The sequence below is a fragment of the Triticum urartu genome, chromosome 2, assembly GCF_003073215.2.
Source record: "Triticum urartu cultivar G1812 chromosome 2, Tu2.1, whole genome shotgun sequence".
Taxonomy (NCBI): domain Eukaryota; kingdom Viridiplantae; phylum Streptophyta; class Magnoliopsida; order Poales; family Poaceae; genus Triticum; species Triticum urartu.
The window spans coordinates 582,544,501-582,559,309 of NC_053023.1; positions in this window are offsets into that span (position 1 = coordinate 582,544,501).

Here is a 14,809-nt window from a genome sequence, read left to right on the forward strand (position 1 = left end):
GATAGCTCCAGATTATGTTTGTTTTGGTTGAGCTGTAATCCATTTACACGGCAACAGATCCCACCCTAGAAGAAAATTGATTCCACCCAAAATCGGGCGTAATGAAAAATGGCCTCACGCGTTATCAGTTATCTCTTCGGGTGATTTCTTCTCCGTGAGTCAGTAACAAACTCCAGCAAAAGCTCTGCCGCCCTGATCTTCTCCTTTCTCAGCCTGACGAAATCGATGAAGCGGAGCTGCTGGGGCATGGTGGCGCACCAATGAGGCCGAGAAAGGGAACGACCATGGCCTGCAGACAAATGATGGCGACGAGCACTCGCAGGCTGGTTCAATGCCATCGCAGCGGTCACTATGCCAGCGCAGCAGCTCTAGACGTCGTACAAATGACACCTCTTTGCTGCTTCACATGTGGACAACATCTCCAGTTGTAGTAGACCACGTCGCATGTCTCTCCAAGTCAGTTGAGCCAACCTACAATCACAACAACGATGACGAGTCGGCTCGGCCGGCTCCACCATGCCATCGTTTGAACGACACCTCCGCACTGCCTCCGCCGTAGAGAAGGGGGTGAGACATGAGAGCACTGACATCCTTTCAGTTAATAGACGAAAACTGAGATCTGTGTAATCGATTACGTTACATCCCAATTAACCAAACAGGTTCCATTTTTTATCCATTCCGTTTACATTAACAATGATATCTAATTACGTTTACATTTACATTCCTTCTGGCGTTCCAAACACCTCCTAAGAGTAACTCCATATATGAGAGGTCCATGAATGATGAAAATGAACATAAGAAAAAAGAATTGGCAAAACTTGTTGAGTATCTTTTGGAGTTAGAAGAAATCCACTACTTGCAAAGATCAAGAGCAACTTGTTATTGATTGAAAAATGGTGACCACAACACTGCATCTTTTTCGAGTTTTTGCATCGTCTAGGAGAAGGAAGAATTAATAAAAAATAATAAAGGATGGCAATGATGACGTTTTGGAAGCTATGGCAGCATTAAGATCGCACATCCAAAATTATTTCATTAATCTTTTTACATCAAAGGTGCGGCAAGTGAACCCGTATATTATTTAGAAAGTGCAAACCGAGGTATCGGATCAAATGAATGATGTGTTGATGGCAACATTCACTCGAGATGATGTTTTAATGCAGTTTTTAGCATTGATGGTTTCAAGGCACCAGGTCTGAAATGGGCTTCATGCAACTTTCTTTAAGAAGTTTTGGCATATTTTGGGAGATGTAATTACTCAAGTGGTGTTGCTTGCTATTAACTCAAGGCAAATACTGGCTGAATGGAATGATACCTATATTGTTCTTATACCTAAGATTGAATCTCCTGAGCTGGAAACACAATATAGGCCTATTTAGCTTATGCAATGTGCTTTATAAATTTATCTCAAAGATGTTACCATCAAGATTGAAAATTAGTCTGCCAGACATTTTCTCTCCTACCCAGAGTGCCTTTGTACCCATCAGACTTATCACCGGTAACATCCTTAATGCTTATGAGTGTGTACATAAGATTAAAAACAAAAGATCAGGACAAGCAAGATTATGTGTAGTGAAGTTGGATATGCACAAGGTTTATGGCCATGTATAATGAATTTTCTTGAGGAGCATGGTGCAGAAATTTTGGTTCCATGAACAATGGATCAAAATGATGATGGCATGTGTTAGCTCATCGAAGTATAAGGTGGTATTTGATTCTCAAGAGATGGGTATTTTCAACCCCTCCGAGAGGTATTAGGCAAGGGGTCCCCTCTCCCTTATCTTTTACTTCTTCGTGTAGAAGGTCTTTCTAGTATGTTGTAGCATGAGGAAGTTGGTGCCATGGATGGGACTAGAGTGTGTAGAAATGCACCATCTGTATCACGCCTTTATTTGCTGGCAATTCTCTAATTCTCCTGAGACCTGATGTGTTAAATGTGACTACCTTACAGCACTGGACACCTATTGTTAAAGTTCAGGACAAATGGTTAGTTTGGCAAAGTCAAGTATGTTTTCTTAGTCTAAATACTAATGTCAATTCTAGAGCGGAGATTGCCAAGTTCTTCATGTCGATACTGAAGCATTATCAGATAAATACATAGGACCTCCAGCTATGGTGGGGGCCTGATAGAAGTGATTGTTTCAAGCACTTTCCTAATAGCATTAAAATGTGTTTGATTGGTTGGATGAAAAAGCGATTATCTATAGGCGGCAAAGAGATACTTTTGTAGGAAGTATCCCAAGCCATACTAGTATTTGCCATGTCTTTCGGCTTGCCTAAGGATGTCTGTAGAGATAATACAAATATTATTGCTCAAATTTGGTGGGGTGGTGATGATGAAAATAAAAAGATGCATTGATTTGCTTGGTGGAAGCTATGTTTCCCAATGAGTAAAGGAGACATGGTTTTCATGGATCTCTATTCTTTTAAGTTGGAAATTTCGTTGCGCAATGGTAGAGGTTAATTATAGACCCAGAGTCTTCGTGTGCAAAGGTACTGGAAGTGAAATATTTTCCAAATGGGAGTTTGTTGCAAGCAACACCAAAGAAGAAGGGGGCGTCATTTACATGGCAAAACATCTTAAAAGGACTTGACATGTTTAAAATAGGATATGTATGGAGGATTGGTTCGAGCAAGGCAGTCAATATATGGAATTATCTTTGGATTCCAGCAAGTCCAGATAGATAGGTTATTACACCCCATGGCCAAACAATCTTATCTTCAGTCAATGATCTTATTGGTATTACAAATATCTTCAATATAATGGATGTTCTAAGGATCTCGCAAATGATGTTGAATTATCAGGCATTCACTGATTTCATTGCCTGGCACACGAACATAACGTGATCTTCTTTGGTTCGAACTGCATACCATGTAAACTGGGTGCACTCTTATAAAATATGATATCTCGACCAAGTGGTTCTATTGGCGGTTTGGAGTATATTATGGAATCTAAAGGTTCCACATCAAGTGCAGATTTTGCTAGTGATTTTAAATGTGATTATCCCCGGGAAATCGATACTAACTACTTGACACATCAGTTCAGACAAAGCTTGTCCTATTAGCCATTATGGTGATGAGGATATCTGCCACCTACTCTTCGAGTGCACACATGCTTAGGACTTAGGGTGTCATCTAGTTATAACTGATCCTATTGTCATGACAGTTTAGGTTGATAGACCGGGTCAACTGTCATGAACAACTGTTGAATTTACTTGATAGTTCTTTCATGTTAAATCCAAGTCTGAACATTAAACAAGTGCTTGATGTGGGTACTGGTGTTTGATGTCTACTACACAACCTTCTTCTTGTAGACGTTGTTGGGCCTCCAAGTGCAGAGGTTTGTAGAACAGTAGCAAATTTCCCTCAAGTGGATGACCTAAGGTTTATCAATCTGTAGGAGGCGTAGGATGAAGATGGTCTCTCTCAAGCAACCCTGCAACCAAATAACAAAGAGTCTCCTGTATCCCCAACACACCCAATACAATGGTAAATTGTATAGGTGCACTAGTTCGGCGAAGAGATGGTGAAACAAGTGGTATATGGATGGTAGATAATAGTTTTTGTAATCTGAAATAATAAAAACAGCAAGGTAGCAAGTGATAAAAGTGAGCGTAAACGGTATTGCAATGATAGGAAACAAGGCCTAGGGTTCATACTTTCGCTAGTGTAAGTTCCCTCAACAATACTAACATAATTGGATCATAAAACTATCCCTCAACATGCAATAAAGAGTTACTCCAAGGTCACTAATAGCGGAGAACGAACGAAGAGATTATGGCAGGGTACGAAACCACCTCAAAGTTATTCTTTCCAATCAATCCGGTGGGCTATTCCTATAAGTGTCACAAACAGCCCTAGAGTTCGTACTAGAATAACACCTTAAGACACAAATCAATCAAAACCCTAATGTCACCTAGATACTCCAATGTCACCTCAAGTATCCGTGGGTATGATTATACGATATGCATCACACAATCTCAATTCATCTATTCAACCAACACAAAGGACATCAAAGAGTGCCCCAAAGTTCTACCGGAGAATCACGACGAAAACGTGTGCCAACCCCTATGCATAGGTTCGCAATGTCACGAAACCCGCAAGTTGGTCACCTTAACATACATCAAGTGGCACGTGGTATCCCATTGCCACCACAAATATCCATGGCAAGACATACATCAAGTGTTCTCAAGTCTTTAAAGACTCAATCCGATAAGATTACTTCAAAGGGGAAAGTCGATTCATTACAAGAGAGAAGAGGGGGGAAGAAACATCATAGGATCCAAATATAATAGCAAAGCTCGCGATACATCAAGATCGTATCACCTCAAGAACATGAGAGAGAGAGAGAGAGAGATCAAACACATAGCTACTGGTACATACCCTCGGCCCCGAGGGAGAACTACTCCCTCCTCGTCATGGAGAGCACCGGGATGATGAAGATGGCCACCGGAGAAGGATTCCCCCCTCCGGCAGGGTGCCGGAATGGGTCTAGATTGGTTTTTGGTGGCTACGGAGGCTTCTGGCGGCGGAACACCCGATCTAATCTTCGTTCTGGAAGTTTTAGGGTACGTGGATATATATGGGTGCAGGAGGTATGTCAGGGGAGCCACGAGGGCCCCACGAGACAGGGGGCGCGCCCTGGGGGGGCGCCCCCCACCCTCGTGAGCACCTCGTTCCTTCCTTGACGTGGGGTCCAAGTCCATCGGGTGGGTTTCGTTCCAAAAATAACTTCTCTAGTTGATTTCGTTCCGTTTCGACTCCGTCTGATATTCCTTTTCTTCAAAACACTGAAATAGGCATAAAACAGCAAATCTGGGCTGGGCCTCCGGTTAATAGGTTAGTCCCAAAAATAATATAAAAGTGGAAAATAAAGCCCAATATTGCCCAAAACAGTATATAATATAGCATGGAGCAATCAAAAATTATAGATACGATGGAGACGTATCAAGCATCCCCAAGCTTAATTCCTGCTCGTCCTCAGGTAGGTAAATGATAAAAAAGATAATTTTTCATGTGGAATGCTAGTTGGCATAATTTCAATGTAACTCTTCTTAATTGTGATATGAATATTCAGATCCATAAGATTCAAGGCAAAAGTTTAATATTGACATAGAAACAATAATACTTCAAGCATACTTACTAAGCAATCATGTCTTCTAAAAATAACATGGCCAAAGAAAGCTATCCCTACAAAATCATATAGTCTGGCTATGCTCCATCTTCACCACACAAAATATTTAAATCATGCACAACCCCGATGACAAGCCAAGCACTTGTTTCATACTTTTGATGTTCTCAAACTTTTTCAATCTTCACGCAATACATGAGCGTGAGCCATGGATATAGCACTATAGGTGGAATAGAATGGTGGTTGTGGAGAAGACAAAAAGGGAGAAGGTAGTCTCACATCAACTAGGCGTATCAACGGGCTATGGAGATGCCCATCAATAGATATCAATGTGAGTGAGTAGGGATTGCCATGCAACGGATGCACTAGAGCTATGAATGTATGAAAGCTCAACAAAAGAAACTAGTGGGTGTGCATCCAACTCGCTTGCTCACGAAGAACTAGGGCATTTTGAGGAAGCCCATCATTGGAATATACAAGCCAAGTTCTATAATGAAAGATTCCCACTAGTATATGAAAGTGACAGAACAAGAGACTCTCTATTATAAAGATCATGGTGCTACTTTGAAGCACAAGTGTGGAAAAAGGATAGTAGCATTGTCCCTTTTATATTCTTTTTATTTGGCCTTTCTTTTTTTGGCCTTTTTTTGGCCTTTCCTCTTTTTTTTCTTTTTGGGGGGGGGGACAATGCTCTATTGAATGATGATCATCACACTTCTATTTTTTTACAACTCAATGATACAACTGGATACTAGAACAAAGTATGACTATATGGATGCCTCCGGCGGTGTACCGGAATGTGCAATGATGCATGAGTGACATGTATGAAAGAATTATGAACGGTGGCTTTGCCACAAATACTATGTCAACTACATGATCATGCTAAGCAATATGACATTGATGGAGTGTGTCATAATGAACGGAATGGTGAAAAGTTGCATGGCAATATATGTAACGCCCCGAGACCGATGTGCCAGGTGTCCTCTAGTTATTCGCTGTTGTTGCCTTGTCATTGCTTGCGTGTCATGCATTGCATATCATGTCATCATGTGCATTTCATTTGCATACGTGTTCGTCTCATGCATCCGAGCATTTTCCCCGTTGTCCGTTTTGCATTCCGGCGCTCCTATCTCCTCTGGTGGTCATTTCTACCTTCTTTTCATGTGTGGGGGTTAAACATTTCCGGATTGGACCGAGACTTGCCAAGCGGCCTTGGTTTACTACCGGTAGACCGCCTGTCAAGTTTCGTACCATTTGGACTTCGTTTGATACTCCAACGGTTAACCGAGGGACCGAGAAGGCCTCGTGTGTGTTGCAGCCCAACACCCCTCCAAAGTGGCGCAAAACCCACCTAAACCTCCTCCATCATCTCGGTCGTTCGATCACGATCGCGTGGCTGAAAACCGCACCTCACTTGGACTCTCCTAGCTCCCTCTACCTATAAATATGTGGCTCTCCCCGATTTTTCGCGCAGTCCAAAACCCTAGTGTCTTCCCACTCCGCCGCCGGACATGTCCGTGCCCGCCGGACACGTCCAGCCTCCACCTCACTCCGACCAACCAGAGGCCGCCACGTCGCCCTCCCCGCCGTCGCAGCCAACCGACCGTCGCCACCTCAGCGCCTCACCCTCTCTCTCCTCTCCCTCCACCGCGCCGGCCCTAAAGGCCCATCGCAGGCCCGCGGGGCCCAACCGCCACCCGCAGAGGACCCCGCGCGCGCCGCCCGCCGTCTTCTCGAATTCCGGCCGCCGGAGCTGCGCCGGCCACCGCAGCGCGCCGCCCGCATGTTGGGTAACGTAGTAATTTCAAAAAAATTCCTACGCACATGCAAGATCATGGTGATGCATAGCAACGAGAGGGGAGAGTATGATCTACGTACCTTGTAGATCGACAATGGAAGCGTTTGGTTGATGTAGTCGTACGTCTTCACGGCCCGACCGATCAAGCACCGAAACTACGGCACCTCCGAGTTTTAGCACACGTTCAGCTCGATGACGATCCCCGGACTCCGATCCAGCAAAGTGTCGGGGAAGAGTTCCGTCAGCACGACGGCGTGGTGACGATCTTGATGTACTACTGCAGCAGGGCTTCGCCTAAACCCGCTACAATATTATCGAGGACTATGGTGGAAGGGGGCACCGCACACGGCTAAGAGTATGATCACGTGGATCAACTTGTGTGTCTCTGGGGTGCCCCTGCCTCCGTATATAAAGGACTAAAGGGGGGGTGCGGCCGGCCTAGGAGAGGCGCGCCAGGAGAGTCCTACTCCCTCTGGGAGTAGGATTCCCCCCCCCCCCAATCCTAGTTGGAATAGGATTCGTGGAGGGGGGGAAGGAGAGAGTGTTGGGGAACGTAGCGGAAATTCAAAATTTTCCTACGTGTCACCAAGATCAATCTATGGAGTCATCTAGCAACGAGGGAGGAGTGGATCTACATACCCTTGTAGATCGCGCACGGAAGCGTTCAAGAGAACGGGGTTGATGGAGTCGTACTCGTCGTGATCCAAATCACCGATGATCCTAGCGCCGAATGGACGACACCTCCGCGTTCAACACACGTACGGAGCAGCGACGTCTCCTCCTTCTTGATCCAGCAAGGGGGGAGGAGAGGTTGATGGAGATCCAGCAGCACGACGGCGTGGTGGTGGAAGTAGCGGGATTCCAACAGGGCTTCGCCAAGCGCTGCGGGAGGAGGGAGATGTGTCATGGGAGGGAGAGGGAGGCGCCAGGGCTTGGGGTGGTGCTGCCCTCCCTTCCCCCCACTATATATAGGGCCAAGGGAGAGGGGGGCGCAGCCTTGGCCCTTCCTCCAAGGAAGGGTGTGGCCAGGGAGGAGTCCCTCCTCCCCAAGGCACCTCGGAGGTGCCTTCCCCCTTTAGGACTCTTCCTTTTCCTCTTCTCTTGGCGCATGGGCCTCTTGGGGCTGGTGCCCTTGGCCCATATAGGCCAAGGCGCACCCCCTACAGCCCATGTGGCCCCCCGGGGCAGGTGCCCCCACCCGGTGGACCCCCGGGACCCTTCCGGTGGTCCCGGTACAATACCGGTGACCCCGAAACTTGTCCCGATGGCCGAAATAGCACTTCCTATATATAATTCTTTACCTCCGGACCATTTCGGAACTCCTCGTGACATCCGGGATCTCATCCGGGACTCCGAACAACATTCGGGTTACCGCATACTAATATCTCTATAACCCTAGCGTCACTGAACCTTAAGTGTGTAGACCCTACGGGTTCGGGAGACATGCAGACATGATCGAGATGACTCTCCGGTCAATAACCAACAGCGGGATCTGGATACCCATGTTGGCTCCCACATGTTCCACGATGATCTCATCGGATGAACCACGATGTCAAGGACTTAATCAATCCCGTATACAATTCCCTTTGTCTATCGGTACAATACTTGCCCGAGATTCGATCGTCGGTATCCCGATACCTTGTTCAATCTCGTTACCGGCAAGTCTCTTTTACTCATTACGTAACACATCATCCCGTGATCAACTCATTGATCACATTGTGCACATTATGATGATGTCCTACCGAGTGGGCCCAGAGATACCTCTCCGTCACACGGAGTGACAAATCCCAGTCTCGATTCGTGCCAACCCAACAGACACTTTCGGAGATACTTGTAGTGTACCTTTATAGCCACCCAGTTACGTTGTGACGTTTGGCACACCCAAAGCACTCCTACGGTATCCGGGAGTTGCACAATCTCATGGTCTAAGGAAATGATACTTGACATTAGAAAAGCTTTAGCATACGAACTACACGATCTAGTGCTATGCTTAGGATTGGGTCTTGTCCATCACATCATTCTCCTAATGATGTGATCCCGTTATCAATGACATCCAATGTCCATGGTCAGGAAACCGTAACCATCTATTGATCAACAAGCTAGTCAACTAGAGGCTTACTAGGGACATGGTGTTGTCTATGTATCCACACATGTATCTGAGTTTCCTATCAATACAATTATAGCATGGATAATAAACGATTATCATGAACAAGGAAATATAATAATAACTCATTTATTATTGCCTCTAGGGCATATTTCCAACAGTCTCCCACTTGCACTAGAGTCAATAATCCAGTTCACATCGCTATGTGACTAACACTCAAGGTCACATCCCCTTGTGACTAACACCCAAAGAGTTTACTAGAGTCAATAATCTAGTTCACATTACCATGTGATTAACACTCGATGAGTTCTGGGTTTGATCATGTTATGCTTGTGAGAGATGTTATAGTCAACGGGTCTGAATCTTTCAGATCCGTATGTACTTCACAAATCTCTATGTCATCTTGTAGATGCAGCTACTATGCTATATTTGGAGCCATTTCAAATAACTGTTCTACTTGGAGCTATTCTAAATTGTTGCTCCATTATACGTATCTGGTATCTCTACTTAGAGCTATCCGGATAGGTGTTAAGCTTGCATCGACGTAACTCTTTACGTCGAACTCTTTATCACCTCCATAATCGAGAAAATTCCTTAGTCCACTAGTTACTAAGGATAACTTTGACCGCTGTCCTGTGATCCATTCTTAGATCACTCTTATACCCCTTGACTGACTCATGGCAAGGCACATTTCAGGTGCAGTACACAGCATAGCATACTGTAGAGCCTATGACAAAAGCATAGGGGACGACCTTCGTCCTTCCTCTTTCTTCTGCCGTGGTCGAGCTTTAAGTCTTAACTTCATACCTTACAACTCAGGCAAGAACTCCTTCTTTGACCGGTCCATCTTGAACACCTTCAAGATCATGTCAAGGTATGTGCTCATTTGAAAGTACCATTAAGCGTTTTGATCTATCCTTATAGATCTTGATGCTCAATGTTCAAGTAGCTTAATCCAGGCTTTCCATTGAAAAACACTTTCCAAATAACCCTATATGCTTTCCAGAAATTCTACGTCATTTCTGATCAACAATATGTCAACAACATATATTTATCAGAAATTCTATAGTGCTCCCACTCACTTCTTTGGAAATACAAGTTTCTCATAAACTTTGTATAAACCCAAAATCTTTGATCATCATCAAAGCATACATTCCAACTCCGAGATGCTTACTCCAGTCCCTAGAAGGATTGCTGGAGCTTTGCATACTTATTAGCATCTTTCAGGATTGACAAAACCTTCCGGTTTGTATCACATACAACCTTTCCCCAAAAAAACGTCGAGAAAACAATGTTTTGACATCCTATCTGCAAGATTTCATAAATAATGTACTAATCGCTAATATAATTCCAACAGACTCTTAGCATCGCTACGAGTGAGAAAGTCTCATCGTAGTCAACTCCTTGAACTTGTCGGAAAACATCTTAACGACAAGTCGAGCTTTCTTGATGGTGATACTTACCATCATTGTCCGTCTTCCTTTTAAAATCCATCTGTACTCAACAGCCTTACGACCATCGAGCCGTTCTGCCAAAGTCTAAACTTTGTTTTCATACATGGATCCTCTCTCGGATTATATGGCCTCGAGCCATTTATCGGAATCCAGGCCCACCATCGCTTCTCCATAGCTCGTAGGTTCATTGTTGTCTAGCAACATGACTTCCAAGACAGGATTACGTACCACTCTGAAGTAGTACGCATCCTTGTCATCCCACGAGGTTTGGTAGTGACTTGATCTGAAGTTTCATGATCACTATCATAAGCTTCCACTTCAATTGTTGTAGGTGCCACAGGAACAACTTCCTGTGCCCTGCCACACACTAGTTGAAGAGACGGTTCAATAACCTCATCAAGTCTCCACCATCCTCCCACTCAATTCTTTCGAGAGAAACTTTTCTTCGAGAAAGGACCCGATTCTAGAAACAATCCCTTATTGTTTTCGGATCTGAGACAGGAGGTATACCCAACTGTTTTTGGGTGTCCTATGAAGATGTATTTATCCGCTTTGGGTTCGAGCTTATCGGCCTGAAACTTTTTCACATAAGCGTCGCAGCCCCAAACTTTTAAGAAATGACAGCTTAGGTTTCTCTAAACCATAGTTCATATGGTGTCATCTCATCGGAATTACGTGGTGCCCTATTTAAAGTGAATGTGGTTGTCTCCAATGCCTAACCCATAAACTATTGTGGTAATTCGATAAGAGACATCATGGTATGCATCATATCCAATAGGGTGCAGTTATGATGTTCGGACACACCATCACACTATGGTGTTCCAGGCTGTATCAGTTGTGAAACAATTTCCACAATGTCTTAATTCTGTGCCAAACTCGTAATTCAGATATTCATCTCTATGATCATATCATAGATCTTTTATCCTCTTGTCACGATGATCTTTCAACTTCACCCTGAAATTACTTGAACCTTTCAATAATTCAGACTCGTGATTCATCAAGTAAATATACTCAACATCTACTCAAATCATCTGTGAAGTAAGAACATAACGATATCCACTACACGCCTCAGCACTCATTGGACTGCACACATCAAAATGTATTACTTCCAACAAGTTGCTTTCTAGTTCCATTTTACTGAAAACGAGGATTTCAGTCATCTTGCCCATGTGGTATGATTTGCATGTCTCAAGTGATTCAAAATCAAGTGAGTCCAAACGGTTCATTTGCATGGAGTTTCTTCATGCATATACACCAATAGACATGGTTCACATGTCTCAAACTTTTCAAAAACGAGTGAGCCCAAAGATCCATCAACATGGAGCTTCTTCATGCGTTTTATACCGATATGACTTACGTGGCAGTGCCACAAGTAGGTGGTACTATCATTACTATCTTATGAACATGTGTATCACTACGATCGAGATTCAATAAACCATTCATTTTAGGTGCAAGACCATTGAAGGTATTATTCAAATAAACAGAGTAACCGTTATTCTCCTTAAATGAATAACCGTATTGCGATAGACATAATCCAATCATGTCTATGCTCAACGCAAACACCAATCTCGATGGTAGAGGGAGCGTACGATATTTGATCAACCTTGGAAATACTTCCAACACATATCGTCATCTCACCTTTAGCTAGTCTCCGTTTATTCCGTAGCTTTTATTTCGAGTTACTAACACTTAGCAACCGAACCGGTATCTAATACCCTGGTGCTACTAGGAGCACTAGTAAAGTACACATTAACATAATACATCCAATATACTTCTATCGACCTTGCCAACCTTCTTATCTACCAAGTATCTAGGGTAATTTTGCTCCAGTGGCTGTTCCCTTTATTACAGAAGCACTTAGTCTCGGGTTTGGGTTCAACCTTGGGTTTCTTCACTAGAGCAGCAGCTGATTTGCCGTTTCATGAAGCATCCCTTTTTGCCCTTGCCCTTCTTGAAACTAGTGGTTTCACCAACCATCAACAATTGATGCTCCTTCTTGATTTCTACTTTTGTGGTGTCAAACATCGCGAATATCTTAAGGATCATCATATATGTCCCCGATACATTATAGTTCATCACGAAGCTCTAGCAGCTTGGTGGTAATGACTTCGGAGAAACATCACTATCTCATCTGGAAGATCAACTCCCAGTCGATTCAAATGATTTTTGTACTCAGACAATCTGAGCACAAGCTCAACAATTGAGCTTTTCTCCTTAGTTTGTAGGCTAAGAAAATCGTCGGAGGTCTCATACCTCTTGACGTGGGCACGAGCCTGAAATACCAATTTCAGCCCTCGAAACATCTAATATGTTTTGCGACGTTTCAAAACGTCTTCGGTGCCTCAACTCTAAACCATTTAACTGAACTATCACATAGTTATCAAAATGTGTATGTCAGATGTTCACAACATCCACAGACAACGTTCGAGGTTCAGCACACTGAGCGGTGCATTAAGGACATAAGCCTTCTATGAAGCAATGAGGACAATCCTTAGTTTACGGACCTAGTCCGCATAATTGCTACTATCAAGTTTCAACTAATTTTTCTCTAGGAACATATCTAAACAGTAGAACTAAAGCGCGAGCTACGACATAATTTGCAAAATCCTTTTTGACTATGTTCAGGATAAACAAGTTCATCTTATGAACTCCCACTCAGATAGACATCCCTCTAGTCATCTAAGTGATTACATGATCCGAGTCAACTAGGCCGTGTCCGATCATCACGTGAGACGGACTAGTCAACATCGGTGAACATCTTCATGCTGATCGTATCTACCATACGACTCATGCTCGACCTTTCGGTCTTCTGTGTTCCGAGGCCATGTCTGTACACATGCTAGGCTCGTCAAGTCAACCTAAGTGTTTCGCGTGTGTAAATCTGTCTTACACCCATTGTATGTGAACGTTAGAATCTATCACACCCGATCATCACGTGGTGCTTTGAAACAACGAACTGTCGCAACGGTGCACAGTTAGGGGGAACACTTTCTTGAAATTTTAATGAGGGATCATCTTATTTACTACCGTCGTTCTAAGTAAACAAGATGCAAAAACATGATAAACATCACATGCAATCAAATAGTGACATGATATGGACAATATCATATAGCTCCTTTGATCTCCATCTTGGGGCTCCATGATCATCTTGTCACCGGCATGACACCATGATCTCCATCATCGTGTCTTCATGAAGTTGTCTCGCCAACTATTACTTCTACTACTACAACTAACGGTTAGCAATAAAGTAAAGTAATTACATGACGTTTATGTTGACACGCAGGTCATAAATAAATTAAGACAACTCCTATGGCTCCTGCCGGTTGTCATACTCATCGACATGCAAGTCGTGATTCCTATTACAAGAACATGATCAATCTCATACATCACATATATCATTCATCACATCCTTTGGCCATATCACATCACATAGCATACCCTGCAAAAACAAGTTAGACGTCCTCTAATTGTTGTTTGCAAGTTTTACGTGGCTACTATGGGTTTCTAGCAAGAATGTTTCTTACCTACGCAAAAACCACAACGTGATATGCCAATTGCTATATACCCTTCATAAGGACCCTTTTCATCGAATCCGATCCGACTAAAGTGGGAGAGACAGACACCCGCCAGCCACCTTATGCAACTAGTGCATGTTAGTCGGTGGAACCGGTCTCACGTAAGCGTACGTGTAAGGTTGGTCCGGGCCGCTTCATCCCACAATGCCGCCGAATCAAGATTGGACTAGTAACGGTAAGCATATTGAACAATATCAACGCCCACAACTACTTTGTGTTCTACTCGTGCATAGAAACTACGCATAGACCTAGCTCATGATGCCACTGTTGGGGAACGTAGCAGAAATTCAAAATTTTCCTACGTGTCACCAAGATCAATCTATGGAGTTATCTAGCAACGAGGGAGGAGTGGATCTACATACCCTTGTAGATCGCGCGCGGAAGCGTTCAAGAGAACGGGGTTGATGGAGTCGTACTCGTCGTGATCCAAATCACCGATGATCCTAGCGCCGAACGGACGACACCTCCGCGTTCAACACACGTACGGAGCAGCGATGTCTCCTCCTTCTTGATCCAGCAAGGGGGGAGGAGAGGTTGATGGAGATCCAGCAGCACGACGGCGTGGTGGTGGAAGTAGCGGGATTCCAACAGGGCTTCGCCAAGCGCTGCGGGAGGAGGGAGATGTGTCATGGGAGGGAGAGGGAGGCGCCAGGGCTTGGGGTGGTGCTGCCCTCCCTTCCCCCCACTATATATAGGGCCAAGGGAGAGGGGGGCGCAGCCTTGGCCCTTCCTTCAAGGAAGGGTGCG